Below are 14,440 nucleotides of genomic sequence, written 5' to 3'. Positions count from 1 at the left end.
GAAAACATGTTCTGTATACTGTAAAAAGCATGTGGTAAAAAGGCAATGTCGATTAGCAATGGATTATAAATATATACCAACTACAAAAAAAAAAAAAAAAAAAAAAAAAAAACCTCTGTGCTTGCAAACAAGGGTTTCTGCAGTGAGTACTAAGTCATGTTTTACCAGTGATCGAATACTTATTTCACTCACACTGGAATGCAAATCAATTTCTTACCTTCATATAAGGATTTATTTATTTATTTATGGATTTTTTTTGGTTGGTATTCTGTCTCTATATATTAAAATAAACCTACAATAAAACCATTTATACTATTATACAGTTTCTTTGTAGATGGACAAACTTACAAAATCAGCAGGGGATCATATAAATTTAAGGTACAAATATGGACTCTTTAGGTACAAAGGTTTGCCTTTTGAAAAGGTACCACCCCAGTGACAGCTTTTTTACTTTTTCTAAAGGTGTACAATAAATGTACCCCAGACTTTCAATGTATCAGTTTAAACACAGTCCAATGTAAATATATACAAGCCAAAAATCATCATGTCAAAAGTTTAAATGCAGCCTACTAGTCCATTTTAGGCACAAATAAAGTCTTCCAACTTCCATATTATCACTACTCTTAAAAATCTTCTCCTGGTTTTTGGAGAGTGCTTGAACGCGCTGGACTGAAGTGAAAATATTCTTTGATAATTTAAAAGTTCTTTGCTCTCATTTTGTACAATGAAAGAGTTACAGGCTAATTAGTAACTTACAATGTTTTTTGTTATTATTATTATTATTATTTTATTCATGTTTAATACAAAATCAGTCATATTAAAAGTATTTAATGGTATCTGGTACTTAGGTAAAAAGCCAGGGCCCGGTTTCCCGATAACGCTCACTCTTAGCGTGCTAAGAAGACCTCGAAAGATATATCTTACCAAAGTTGTTTATGTTCCTAAGTGTGTTCCCCGAAGTGTCCCTTAGGAAGCTTCTTAGCACGCTGCCTCTTACGTCTGACGTTACAAGAGCGCTGTCCAAAGTGAGGGTGCTGAATTAGTTGGCATCGATTGCTCATGAATCGATTTTCCACTTCACGCGATGGTGCAATACAGCGTTAAGAAAGACAACACGTTCTATGCAAATGAAACATTCCTCAAATTATTACAGTAACATTTATTTTAACATAGTTTAAGTTATCAGTAAAATATAGACTATAAATTAAATTATCAAATGGTCAGCAGTATGTTCACACGATATGTTGTGACGATATGTTGTGCCACTCGTGCCGCTTCTTGACATGGGTTTAACAATTAAAAATTACGTAATACACTTTTATATTAATGGTAAGGTACTTTACAATCAGAATTGATTGGCAATCAATCAATCAATCAATCACCTTCATTTATATAGTGCTTTAAACAAAATACATTGCGTCAAAGCAACTGAACAACATTCATTAGGAAAACAGTGTCTCAATAATGCAAAATGATAGTTAAAGGCAGTTCATCATTGAATTCAGTGATGTCATCTCTGTTCAGTTAAATAGTGTCTGTTTTTATTTGCAATCAAGTCAATGATATCGCTGTAGATGAAGTGACCCCAACTAAGCAAGCCAGAGGCGACAGCGGCAAGGAACCGAAACTCCATCGGTGACAGAATGGAGAAAAAAAACCTTGGGAGAAACCAGGCTCAGTTGGGGGTCAGTTCTCCTCTGACCAGACGAAACCAGTAGTTCAATTCCAGGCTGCAGCAAAGTCAGATTGTGCAGAAGAATCATCTGTTTCCTGTGGTCTTGGCCTGGTGCTCCTCTGAGACAAGGTCTTTACAGGGGATCTGTATCTGGGGCTCTAGTTGTACTGGTCTCCGCTGTCTTTCAGGGCAGTAGAGGTCCTTTCTAGGTGCTGATCCACCATCTGGTCTGGATACGTACTGGATCCGGGTGACTGCAGTGACCCTCTGATCTGGACACAGACTGGATCTGGTGGCCACGGTGACCTCAGAATAATTGAATAACAGACTAATATTAGTGTAGATGCCATTCTTCTAATGATGTAGAAAGTACGGTGTTATGTGAAGTGTTTCCGGTTCCGGTTTACCTAATTAATGCAGCCTAAAAATCCTTTAACGGATTTGGATATTAAAAGCATATTAGTATGTTATGTGTAAGCCAGGTTAAAGAGATGGGTCTTTAATCTAGATTTAAACTGCAAGAGTGTGTCTGCCTCCCGAACAATGTTAGGTAGGTTATTCCAGAGTTTAGGCGCCAAATAGGAAAAGGATCTGCCGCCCGCAGTTGATTTTGATATTCTAGGTATTATCAAATTGCCTGAGTTTTGAGAACGTAGCGGACATAGAGGAGTATAATGTAAAAGGAGCTCATTCAAATACTGAGGTGCTAAACCATTCAGGGCTTTATAAGTAATAAGCAATATTTTAAAATCTATACGATGTTTGATAGGGAGCCAGTGCAGTGTTGACAGGACCGGGCTAATTTGGTCATACTTCCTGGTTCTAGTAAGAACTCTTGCTGCTGCATTTTGGACTAGCTGTAGTTTGTTTACCACTCTAATAGTATCGATTTTAGAAGTAAAGTAGTTCATAAAGTCATTACTGTTGTGGTGTTGGGAAATGTCAACACTTGTTGAGGCTTTATTTTTCGTTAATTTAGCCACTGTATTGAATAAATACCTGGGGTTATGTTTGTTTTCTTCTAAAAGAGAAGAAAAGTAATCAGATCTAGCAGTTTTTAATGCTTTTCGGTAGGATATGCTACTTTCCCGCCAAGCAATACGAAATACCTCTAGTTTTGTTTTACTCCAGCTGCGCTCCATTTTTCGGGCTGCTCTCTTTAGGGTGTGAGTATGCTCATTATACCATGGTGTCAAACTGTTTTCCTTAACCTCTCTTTAGCGTAAAGGAGCAACTGTATTTAAAATGCTAGAAAAGAGAGAGTCCATAGTTTCTGTTACATCATCAAGTTGTTCTGAGGTTTTGGATATGCTAAGGAATTTGGATACATCAGGAAGATAACTTAAAAAGCAGTCTTTTGTTGTAGAAGTGATGGTTCTTCGATACTTGTAACAAGAAGTAGAATTTACAATTTTGGCTATATGAAGTTTACACAGAACTAAATAATGATCTGAGATATCATCACTTGGCTGCATAATTTCAACACTATCAACATCAATTCCATGTGACAGTATTAAATCTAGAGTATGATTTCGACAATGAGTAGGTCCTGAAACATGTTGTCTAACACCAATAGAGTTCATAATTTCTATAAATGCTGAACCCAATGCATCTTTTTCATTATCGACATGGATATTAAAATCACCAACTATTAAAACTTTATCTGCAGCCAGAACTAACTCGGATGTAAAATGACCAAACTCTTTAATAAAGTCTGTATGGTGCCCTGGTGGCCTGTATACACTAGCCAGTACAAACATAACAGGGGATTTATCATTAACATTGGTTTCTCAGGATAATGTTATATGAAGCACCATTACTTTAAACGAGTTATACTTGAAGCCTGCCCTCTGAGAAATCCTGAAAACGTTGTTATAAATTGAAGCAACTCCTCCCCCTTTGCCTTTTAGATGCGGCTTATGTTTATAAAAGTAATCTTGGGGGGTGGACTCATTTAAAATAATGTAATCATCAGGTTTTAGCCAGGTTTCTGTCGAACAGAGCACATCTATATTATGATCAGTTATCATATTATTTACAAAAAGTGTTTTCGTAGAAATGGATCTGATATTCAATAAGCCAATCTTTATCATTTGTTTATCCATATTGCATTTGTTTTTTATTTGTTGAACCTCAATTAAATTGTTAATCTTAACTTGGTTTGGACGTTTTTTGTATTTTCTAGTTCGTGGAACAGACACAGTCTCTATAGTGTGATATCTAGGTGAAAGAGTCTCTATGTGCTGAGAATTAACTGACCTCTGTGACGGGAGGCAGCTAGCAGACGGTCAGTTTAGCCAGTCTGTCTGCTTCCTGACCTGGGCCCCAGTTAGTCAAGTATAAACACTAAGACTAAGGCAAGCAGTTGCAGTTACTTCTGTTTAATGCGGTATTGATTGCCATTGGTTAATGTTTTCAATAAAAAGCAACCTATCTACAATGAACAGAGAGAGAGAAAGTTAGAAACAAAATATGCTGGGGAAGCAACGTAAAAAAGGGCACCAATCCTTTCGTCAGAGGAACTTGAAGTTTTGCTGGACATTGCCACCAGGTTGGAGATCACACCCATATGGTCCACTATAACCTGCACGTTTATGGCCACGTCTCCCTTTCGCGATATGTACCACACCGAGGTCTTGATTAGGCCGTAGCCCTCTCCCACGACCTCAATGAATCTCTCTGGAGCAAAAAAAAAAAAAAAGAAAGAAAGAAAAAGAAAGAAAGAAAAAAAAAAGTAGCGCTGGGCTTCAGGACTTAAAGCGAAAATCAAAAAAAAATAAATAAAATTATATAGCCACGTCAGGAAAAATGTCAAAAGGGCTTAAGTTTTGCCGAATAAAAAAATTGACATGGACTAAACGGCTCCGCGTCCGGCTCCGTCTTTGATTCAATACAATGACACGATCGCTGCCATAGTTGGTCGCTTACTGGACAGCACCATGCCATTTATAGATCTTAGCCATTTAGAGACAAATTGTTTGCCAGATTGTAATTAACAAAAATGTGATTGTCAATTTGCTTTAATTACATTACGAAAAAGCCTAGGCTAACTATCACCACATAAAGTCAACTTCATAAATGAATCTTAAAAAATAACATAAAATCATTGTTGAGCCAAAACATTGTCAGCATACCATAGTTTGACTTGTACTTCGCTGCGCTGATTTCTAAAGACTGTTGTACAGTAGCGTCTTGAGCTCCAACAACGCTAAGAAAGAGCTTACGAATAGTCCAGACTAACCTTACGAAAGTGTGACTTACAGAAGATATGCTTAGCGTACGAACGTGTCGGGAATTGTGCCATAACGTTAAGAGAGAGGTTAAGGAATAGGTTAAGAACTACTTAGTGATAAGAACGTTTTGGGGAACCGGGCCCAGATTTTTATGCAAAGTTAATATACACTATTAGGCTACTTTGCCTATTGCCCATTATAGATCAACTTACATAATCTATAAAGGTGCAAAATGCATTAACTTACACATGTTTGAGAATCAAGATATTCCATGATATATTTTGGGAGTATTTAGAATAAAAATAAAAATGGCGATTCTATTGTATGGGATGTGAATATAGAGACACCAGCCACTAGTCAAATGTTTACTGGGAGCCTGACTACTGCCTGACATCTTGGCAAATTTAAAAGTGTTGGCTAATGCTAAACGTAAAATACAGTAAGATTGTAATTCATGTCGGCGCTAATGATGTTCACCTCGCCAGTCGGAGATCACTAAAAGTAACATTAAAGAGGTGTGTGAACTTGCAAGCACGATGTCAGACACTGTAATATGCTCTGGTCCCCTCCCTGCTTACCGTGGTGACGAGATGCATAGCAGATTGTCATCACTCAATGGCTGGATGTCTAAGTGGTGCCCACAGATTAATATAGGTTTCATAGACAATTGGACAACTTTTGGGTCAGACCTGACCTGTTGAAAAGAGATGGTCTTCATCCCTCCTGGGGTGGCGCCACTCTTCTCTCTAGAAATATGGCAAATAGTCTTAGTGTTTATACTTGACTAACTGGGGCCCAGGTCAGGAAGCAGACAGACTGGCTAAACCAACCATCTGCTAGCTGCCTCACGTCACAGAGGTCAGTTAATTCTCAGCACATAGAGACTCTTTCACCTAGATATCACACTATAGAGACTGTGTCTGTTCCCCGAACTAGAAAATACAAAAAACATCCAAACCAATTTAAGTAATAATTTAATTGAGGTTCAACAAATAAAAAACAGATGCACTATGGATAAACAAATGATAAAGCTTGGCTTATTGAATATCAGATCCATTTATACAAAAACACATTTTGATCATAATCTAGATGTCCTCTGTTTGACAGAAACCTGGCTAAAACCTGATGATTACATTATTTTAAATGAGTTCACCCCCCAAGATTACTTTTATAAACATAAGCCGCATCTAAAAGGCAAAGGGGGAGGTGTTGCTTCAATTTATAACAATGTTTTCAGGATTTCTCAGAGGGCAGGCTTCAAGTATAACTCGTTTGAAGTAATGGTGCTTCATATAACATTATCCAGAGAAACCAATGTTAATGATAAATCCCCTGTTATGTTTGTACTGGCTACTGTATACAGGCCACCATGGCACCATACAGACTTTATTAAAGAGTTTGGTGATTTTACATCCGAGTTAGTTCTGGCTGCAGATAAAGTCTTAATAGTTGGTGATTTTAATATCCATGTTGATAATGAAAAAGATGCATTGGGATCAGCATTTATAGACATTCTGAACTCTATTGGGGTTAGACAACATGTCTCAGGACCTACTCATACTCAAACTCATACTCTAGATTTAATACTGTGTTGATGGTGTTGAAATTATGCAGCCAAGTGATGATATCTTAGATCATTATTTAGTTTTGTGCAAACTTCATATAGCCAAAATTGTAAGTTCTACTTCTTGTTACAAGTATGGTAGAACCATCACTTCTACCACAAAAGACTGCTTTGTAAGTTATCTTCCTGATGTATCCGAATTCCTTAGCATATCCAAAACCTCAGAACTACTTCATGAAGTAACAAAAATGATGGACTCTCTCTCTTCTAGCATTTTAAATACAGTTGCTCCTTTACTCTTAAAGAAGGTTAAGGAAAACAGTAGGGGTGTAACGATATGCTTGGGTCACGATACGGTATGTATCTCAATACTGGGTTCACGATACGATGCATATCACGATATTTTGAACAAAATTAAAATAAATTAAACTGAAATTCAAATAACAGATTTATTTGAAAAACAAACAAATTTCAACAACTTTCTTTGTTCTACATACAATATCAAATTTCAAGGTTTAATAAAAACCTTTCTGTACTCAAATCACCAACTAAATAGGTCTGTCTGTCACTGATTTGTTTACATTTTTTTTATTTAACATGAACTTTGAATTAAGAAACCTAAGACAGAACTTCTGAAAGCAGTATTAAAAAAAAAAAGATGCAATGGTGTTCTGTTCAAATAAGTTCAACATAGACACTTGGGTTTGTTTAGTTTACCTACAGGTTTTTTTGCAAAAAAAACAGCATATCTACATTTTCTGGCAGAAGCTGGGATCTTTGAGCATTCACAATATCCCCTGCCGTAGAAAAAACACGTTCACTGGGAACAGAAGTTGCTGGAACTGTTAGGTAAGCCTTGGAAAGAGAGGAAAGAAGTGGGTACGCTTGAGCATTTTCTTTCCACCATTTCAGTGGACAGCTAGTGAGGGGAATAGAAGTGTCTTTTTTTGTACATTTAATCTCTACTTCTATCCTACTGTTAGACTGAGAGACTGTTGGTTTAGCAAAAGTTGCACCAAGGAGATCGTCCAGTGCTGACTTTTTGCTAGGTGGTGGCTGCTCTTGCTCAACTCTCTGTGCTGTGTCTCTCTTCTCTGCTGCATCAGTGGGATCTCCATCACTGGCACCTACCTCCCTCTTATCTGCTCGCTCCACAGTGCCAGCCTTAAAAAATATTTAAACACACTATTAAGGAGTGAGGTGGTATAGCATAGTTATATATAGCACACACACACTCACACACACACACATCACAAAGAAGGCTAACCAAAACATGGAAATGCAAATACAGATTCTCAAATAATTAGTAATGCAGAGACATACCTGCTGTAACTGGTTTGATTCATCCATCAACCTGTGGAAAACCTCTTCACGTTGTTCAGGGAGCAGATGGGGCAATGATTGAAATCTGGGGTCTAGTGCAGTGTTGGCTATAGTTGGCTATAATCTGTGCTCAAGAGAGATGCAGTTATAGCCGCTTGTTGCTTGAGATAGCGTTCCAGCATATCCATGGAGCTGTTCCAACGTGTTACAACATCCATGATAAGCTTATGTGATGCAATCTCAAGCATTTTTTGCTTTTCAGCGAGCACAGCTGTTGCTGTGGCACTGCGGTGAAAGAAAGCCACGACTTTTCTCACGTGACCAAGCAAACGACTAACGCGAGAAACATTCAAACCTGCTTGTGACGCGAGATTCAATGAGTGCACGAAACACTTAATATGCGGTGACAACCCAGCTTCTCTCACTGCCACCTCCATGTTGCGTGCGTTGTCAGTAACAACAGCAGTACTATGAGGAGCCTTTTCAAGACCCCACTCTTGTATAGCCGCTTTTAAAACTCCGGCTATGTTAGTTCCAGTGTGTGACTCAAAAAGTGGGCGAGTCTGAAGCACAAAACTTTTCATTTCCCACTCCATTGTAATACCAAGCCCGCGAAGTCCACCCGTCCGTTGTTATTGCCACATTATCTGCTTTTTTTCAGACCGTCAACCACTTTTGCTTTAGCTTCGCAGTACAGGGCTGGAACTATCTCTTGACTGAAGTGCGGGCATGACGGAATATGATACCTGGGCTCCAGTACCCTGACCAATTCACGAAATCCAACATTGTCGACAACGGAAAATGGTCTCATGTCTTTTGCAATAAAAACGCCGATGCACCTGGTTATTTCTTGAGCTTTCGCACTTGACTGAGACCATGTTGCAGAAAATCTGCGTTGTATAGATGTTTGGCCTTCTTTCACTCTTTTTGTTGCAGGAGTTTGCAGAAGTTTGTTTTGATGCCGTTTAAAATGAAACATCATATTCGAAGTGTTTGACGTTGTGTATTGCAGTCTTGTTTTACAGTGTTTACAAACCATTTGGGTTTTGTCTGTAATTGTTTTACCGTCGTCCTGGCACGTGACTGGAAAGCCAAAATGCTGCCAGACTTCGGATTTATAAGAAGATGTGGCATCTTCAATTTTAGTTTCAACCGAACTCATGTTTCCCAACTAATGTTCAGCTTGAGCGATTTCTTCAAATGTGAGGAAAGCACACACGATGCTGTTGGCCTGTTGCAGAGTAGGTCACGTCAGCAGCTCAACCAATAGGATTATACTGCCGTCATATTGTTAAAGTATCGCCACCATTTTACGACACATATCGTAATATTTTTGAATCGCAAAAGATTGTACTGCGAAATATCATTACACCCCTAGAAAACAGTCTGACACCATGGTATAATGAGCATACTCCCACCCTAAAGAGAGCAGCCCGAAAAATGGAGCGCAGCTGAAGGAAAATAAAACTAGAGGTATTTCGTATTGCTTGACGGGAAAGTAACCTATCCTACAGAAAAGCATTAAAAACTGCTAGGTCCGATTACTTTTCTTCTCTTTTAGAAGAAAACAAACATAAACCCCAGGTATTTATTTAATACATTGGCTAAATTAACGAAAAATAAATTGTTGACATTTCCCAACATGACAGCAGTAATGACTTGATGAACTACTTTACTTCTAAAATCAATACTATGAGAGATAAAATTGTAACCATTCAGCCGTCAGCTATATTATTGCATCGGACAGTGCACTATAGATCCCCTGAGGTACGGTTCCTCATTCTCTACTATAGGAGGGGAAGAATTGTATAAACTTAAATCATCTAAACCAACAACATGTATGTTAGACCCTATTCCTCCTAAAAGAGGTGCTTCCAGAAGTCATAGATCCTCTTCTGACTATTATTAATTCCTCATTGTCATTAGGATATGTCCCCAAAACCTTCAAACTGGCTGTTATTAAGCTGCTCATTAAAAAAACACAACTTGACCCCAAAGATCTAGTTAATTATAGAAAGATCTCGAATCTCCCTTTTCTGTCCAAGATACTAGAAAAGGTAGTATCCTCACAATTATATTCCTCATTCCAAACATTGATCATTCTTGTATCTCTCTATAAGTGATATTGGTTCTTAGTGCTGCGTTTGACACTATTGACCACAACATTATTTTGCATAGACTAGAACACTTTGTTGGAATCAATGAAAGTGCATTAGCATGGTTTAAATCGTACTTATATGACCCCCATCAATTCATAGCAGTGAATGAAGAGGTATCATATCGATCACAAGTGCAGTATGGAGTACCTCAAGGCTCAGTACTAGGGCCGCTACTCTTCACGCTTTACATGTTACCCTTGGGAGATATCATCAGGAAACATGGTGTTAGCTTTCACTGATATGCTGATGATACTCAGCTTTATATGTATTCACAGCCCGGTGAAACACACCAGTTTGAAAAACTAATGGAATGCATAGTCTATTTAAAAACTGGGTGACGAGTAATTTCTTCCTGCTAAATTCTGAAAAAACAGAGGTGTTAATTATAGGATATAAAAACTCTGCATGTAATAACCTAGAGCACTGTATAAAACTTGATGGCTGCTCTGTCAATTCTTCGTCATCAGTTAGGAACCTAGGTTTGCTATTTAATAGCAATCTTTCCTTAGAAAGCCACATTTCTAGCATTTGTAAAACTGCATGTTTTCCATCTCAAAAATATATCTAAATTACGGCCTATGCTCTCAATGTCAAATGCAGAAATGTTAATCCATGCATTTATGACCTCAAGGTTAGATTATTGTAATGCTTTATTAGGTGGTTGTTCTGCACACTTAGTAAACAAACTACAGCTAGTCCAAAATGCAGCAGCAAGAGTTCTTACTAGAACCAGGAAGTATGACCATATTAGCCAGGTCCTGTCAAGACTGCACTGGCTCCCTATCAAACATCATATAGATTTTAAAATCTTGCTAATTACTTATAAAGCCCTGAATTGTTTAGCACCTCAGTATTTGAATGAGCTCTTTTTACATTATAATCCTCCACGTCCTCTGCATTCTCAAAACTCAGGCAGTTTGTTAATACTTAGCATATCAAAATCAACTGCGGGCGACAGATCCTTTTCCTGTTTATTGCATAAACTCTGGAATAGCCTACCTAATATTGTTTGGGAGGCAGACACACTCTTGCAGTTTGAATCTAGATTAAAGACCCATCTCTTTAACCTGGTTTACACATAACATACTGATATGCTTCTAATATCCAAATCCGTTAAAGGAATTTTAGGCTGCATTAATTAGGTAAACCATGAACACTTCCCATAACACCCAATGTACTTGATACATCATTAGAAGAATGGCATCTACGCTAATATTAGGCCCAATCCCAATTCTATTTTATACCCCTTCCCCTTCCCCTACCCAACCGTCTAGCCCTTCCCCTTGTCCCTTGAAACAGAGTGTCAAGGGGTAGGGGAGAAAATATTCCCCTTAGGATTGGGACACCACTACCATGATGTCACACGCCATCATTCGTCGTCTAGCTCTTACAATACACGCATTTACTGGTGTACTGGTGTGCATTAGAGTGCCTTTAATTATCGTTCTATATTAATGAGCTGCTTACTGACACACACACACATATCGGAAATCACGCAGCTCACACATCCAGGATAAAATATACTTGTCAACGCTGCCCCATGACTTTTATTAAATACAGTTTAAATACTGAATTGCTACATTATATTTTCCAGAGACGAGAGGATACAATCACTGTTTTTAAATAAACTCACTCTAAAAAGATAAATGCACAGATGCAAATACACGCAACGTCTCTCTCTTTCTCTCTCAAATAGGCAATATTTGAGAAAGTTATTTAGCAATTTCTAATTATCCCCATCAATGTCCTGATCAGATAGATATATGCTGTGACACTATCATGCAGTATGTAATGATATGACGTTAGCAAATATTAGCGAAAACATTTCTTTTAGTAACATGTTAATATGAACTCACAATTGAATGTAACATAAAACAAATTATTACTTTTTGTTAAAATCTTTATTTATGCAAAAAAAAGCCTACATTTGTGAGTCTTTTTGTTCGCGATAGCAGCCATGTTGCCGAGATAATTCATACCCCTTCGCTTGAAGTGTGGTCCCAAAAAATCTTCGTTTGAAGGGTTATCTGGCCCTTCCCCTTACCCCTTCCCCTCCAACCAAAAGAGAATCGAGACACCCCTACCCCTTCATGTGAACGCGCGAAACGGGAAAGGGGAAGGGCTAAGGGGTAGAATTGGGATTGGGCCTTAGTCTGTTTCTCTCTTATTCCGAAGTCATCGTAGTCACCAGATCCAGTCTGTATCCAGATCAGAGGGTCAATGCAGTCACCCGGATCCAGTACGTATCCAGACCAGATGGTGGATGGAAAGACCTCTACATCCCTGAAAAACAGCGGAGACCAGGACAACTAGAGCCCCAGATACAGATCCCCTGTAAAGACCTTGTCTCAGAGGAGCACCAGGACAAGACCACAGGAAACAGATGATTCTTCTGCACAATCTGACTTTGCTGCAGCCTGGAATTGAACTACTGGTTTCGTCTGGTCAGATGAGAACTGGCCCCCCAACTGAGCCTGGTTTCTCCCAAGGTTTTTATCTCCATTCTGTCACCGATGGAGTTTCGGTTCCTTGCCGCTGTCGCCTCTGGCTTGCTTAGTTGGGGTCACTTCATCTACAGCGATATCATTGACTTGATTGCAAATAAATGCACAGACACTATTTAAACTGAACAGAGATGACATCACTGAATTCAATGATTAACTGCCTGTCATTTTGCATCATTGACACACTGTTTTCCAAATGAATGTTGTTCAGTTGCTTTGACGCAATGTATTTTAAAGCGCTATATAAATAAAGGTGACTTGACTTGACTTGACTTGTATTGGTTTTACTGGAAACTGTAATGGTGCCTGTTTGTCTCTACTGGTAATTGGTTGCATTCTATTGGTGGCTTGTTAAAACCTAAATCCTAATGGAATTTGTCCCAAAACACACTACAGATAACCATTTGGTTAAAAGTTGATAGTTTGTAATGTAATTTTTAGTGGAAACTATTAAGACTTTCTGTGTTTGATTTATTGGGGGGGGGGGGGGTATTTTGGCTGCTGTGTCACATGACAAGCATCAGAGCCTTTAAGGTTCAGATGAATTTTATCCTGTTACTAGAACCGCACCTGATTTAAAGGCTACAAAAATTAATCAAGAATACAAGATCATAAGGATATTAAGTAGACCGTGAAGATATTTTTGTAAATTTGCTACCGTAAATATATCACTAGCCTACCTGATTTGGTTAGTAATATGCATTGCTAAGAATTCATTTGGACAAATTCAAAGGGCATTTTCTCGGTATTTTGATTTTTTTGCACCCTCAGATTCAAGATTTTCAAATAGTTGTATCTCGGTCAAATATTGTCTGATCCTAATATACCATTCATCAATGGACAGCTAAAAAATGCAAATTCGTTTCCAGGTTTTAGCCTACAAAATACATAATCTCTGCAGCATTCGATTAGCTACTTTATTTCTGTTACATCCTCTGTGTTTTCATGGCTATTAGAAAAGCAGTGGTTAGACACTAATGATTTCAACTTTCCACACTCATTTAAGCATCAGAATGTTTCAGTATAATGGTCAGTCCAGACGGTCAAATAACAGCTGGTCTCATTAAAAGTAATTCATTCACATTGCTGCTGTCACAAACCCCATGGATACAGTGAACACAAAAAAGCTGTTTGAAATATATGGTCTCGTGTGATTATGAGTCCAGCCAGCCTATGTTATTATTAGCCAAGCTGACATGCTATTTCAGATCTGAGTTTGGGTTTAAAAGTAACTGCATATGATCCACAGAAAGTGATAGGTACACCTTTGAGACACTGACTATATCACGGCTGGAAAGGTGAAATTCAATGCAGTCTGTCCCATCATGACTGAAATGTCACATATCCTATGCAAGTTCCCATACTGAAAAAAGAGTCTGACAGTGCTGGGAAAAAGTGTTAGAAATCAATATCCATTTAAGGTTAGTGCTGACACCTCAACTATGAGTGACGAATGACAGACATCTGCTGAGACCAGCAAAAAACAATTAATCATACAATATTTTGCACACGCACATGGAAACATATTGACTATGGTAGCATTAATAGAAATCATCATCTGTACTGCACTGATGCATATTGGCATGTTTATTAGCTAAGTCAAGCATCATTTGCAGGGTTGTTGATTCTAACAACCCTAACACTAAGTATAAAACATGAAGCATTGTGCTAGGGGTACGAGTGATAGCTCTAATTATGCAGTTTGTTGAAGAAATGTTCTATTATTTTCCTATGAAGTTAGATGTACGATTTTCACCTAATGCATGATAAAACAGATGAAAACCCCCTAAAAATATAGACAGACCAGTATATAATAAAGACTTGAAAGCTGATACAATAGCAAACATCCAGACAGCCTAGCATCTCAATAGCAATAAGCTAACAACCTACAGTAGAAGACTTGGCACACTGTAGTAACCTCAGAGATGACTTAAGTATCACACAATGCACTATCCCTGAAAACAACTTTGGTTTTGAGTTAA

General features: G+C 38.1%; 1 protein-coding gene across 1 annotated transcript in view; it reads right to left on the bottom strand.

The window, feature by feature from the left end:
- The window catches only part of LOC113067194 (anoctamin-3), an 85,963-nt gene that overhangs the window by 68,583 nt on the left and 2,940 nt on the right, over nt 1–14,440 (bottom strand). The window lies entirely within an intron of this gene.

Source organism: Carassius auratus, chromosome 50 (assembly GCF_003368295.1).
Source record: "Carassius auratus strain Wakin chromosome 50, ASM336829v1, whole genome shotgun sequence".
Lineage (NCBI taxonomy): Eukaryota > Metazoa > Chordata > Actinopteri > Cypriniformes > Cyprinidae > Carassius > Carassius auratus.
The sequence above is the reverse complement of the archived record's forward strand: the minus strand, read 5'-3'. Positions and strand labels throughout refer to the sequence as shown.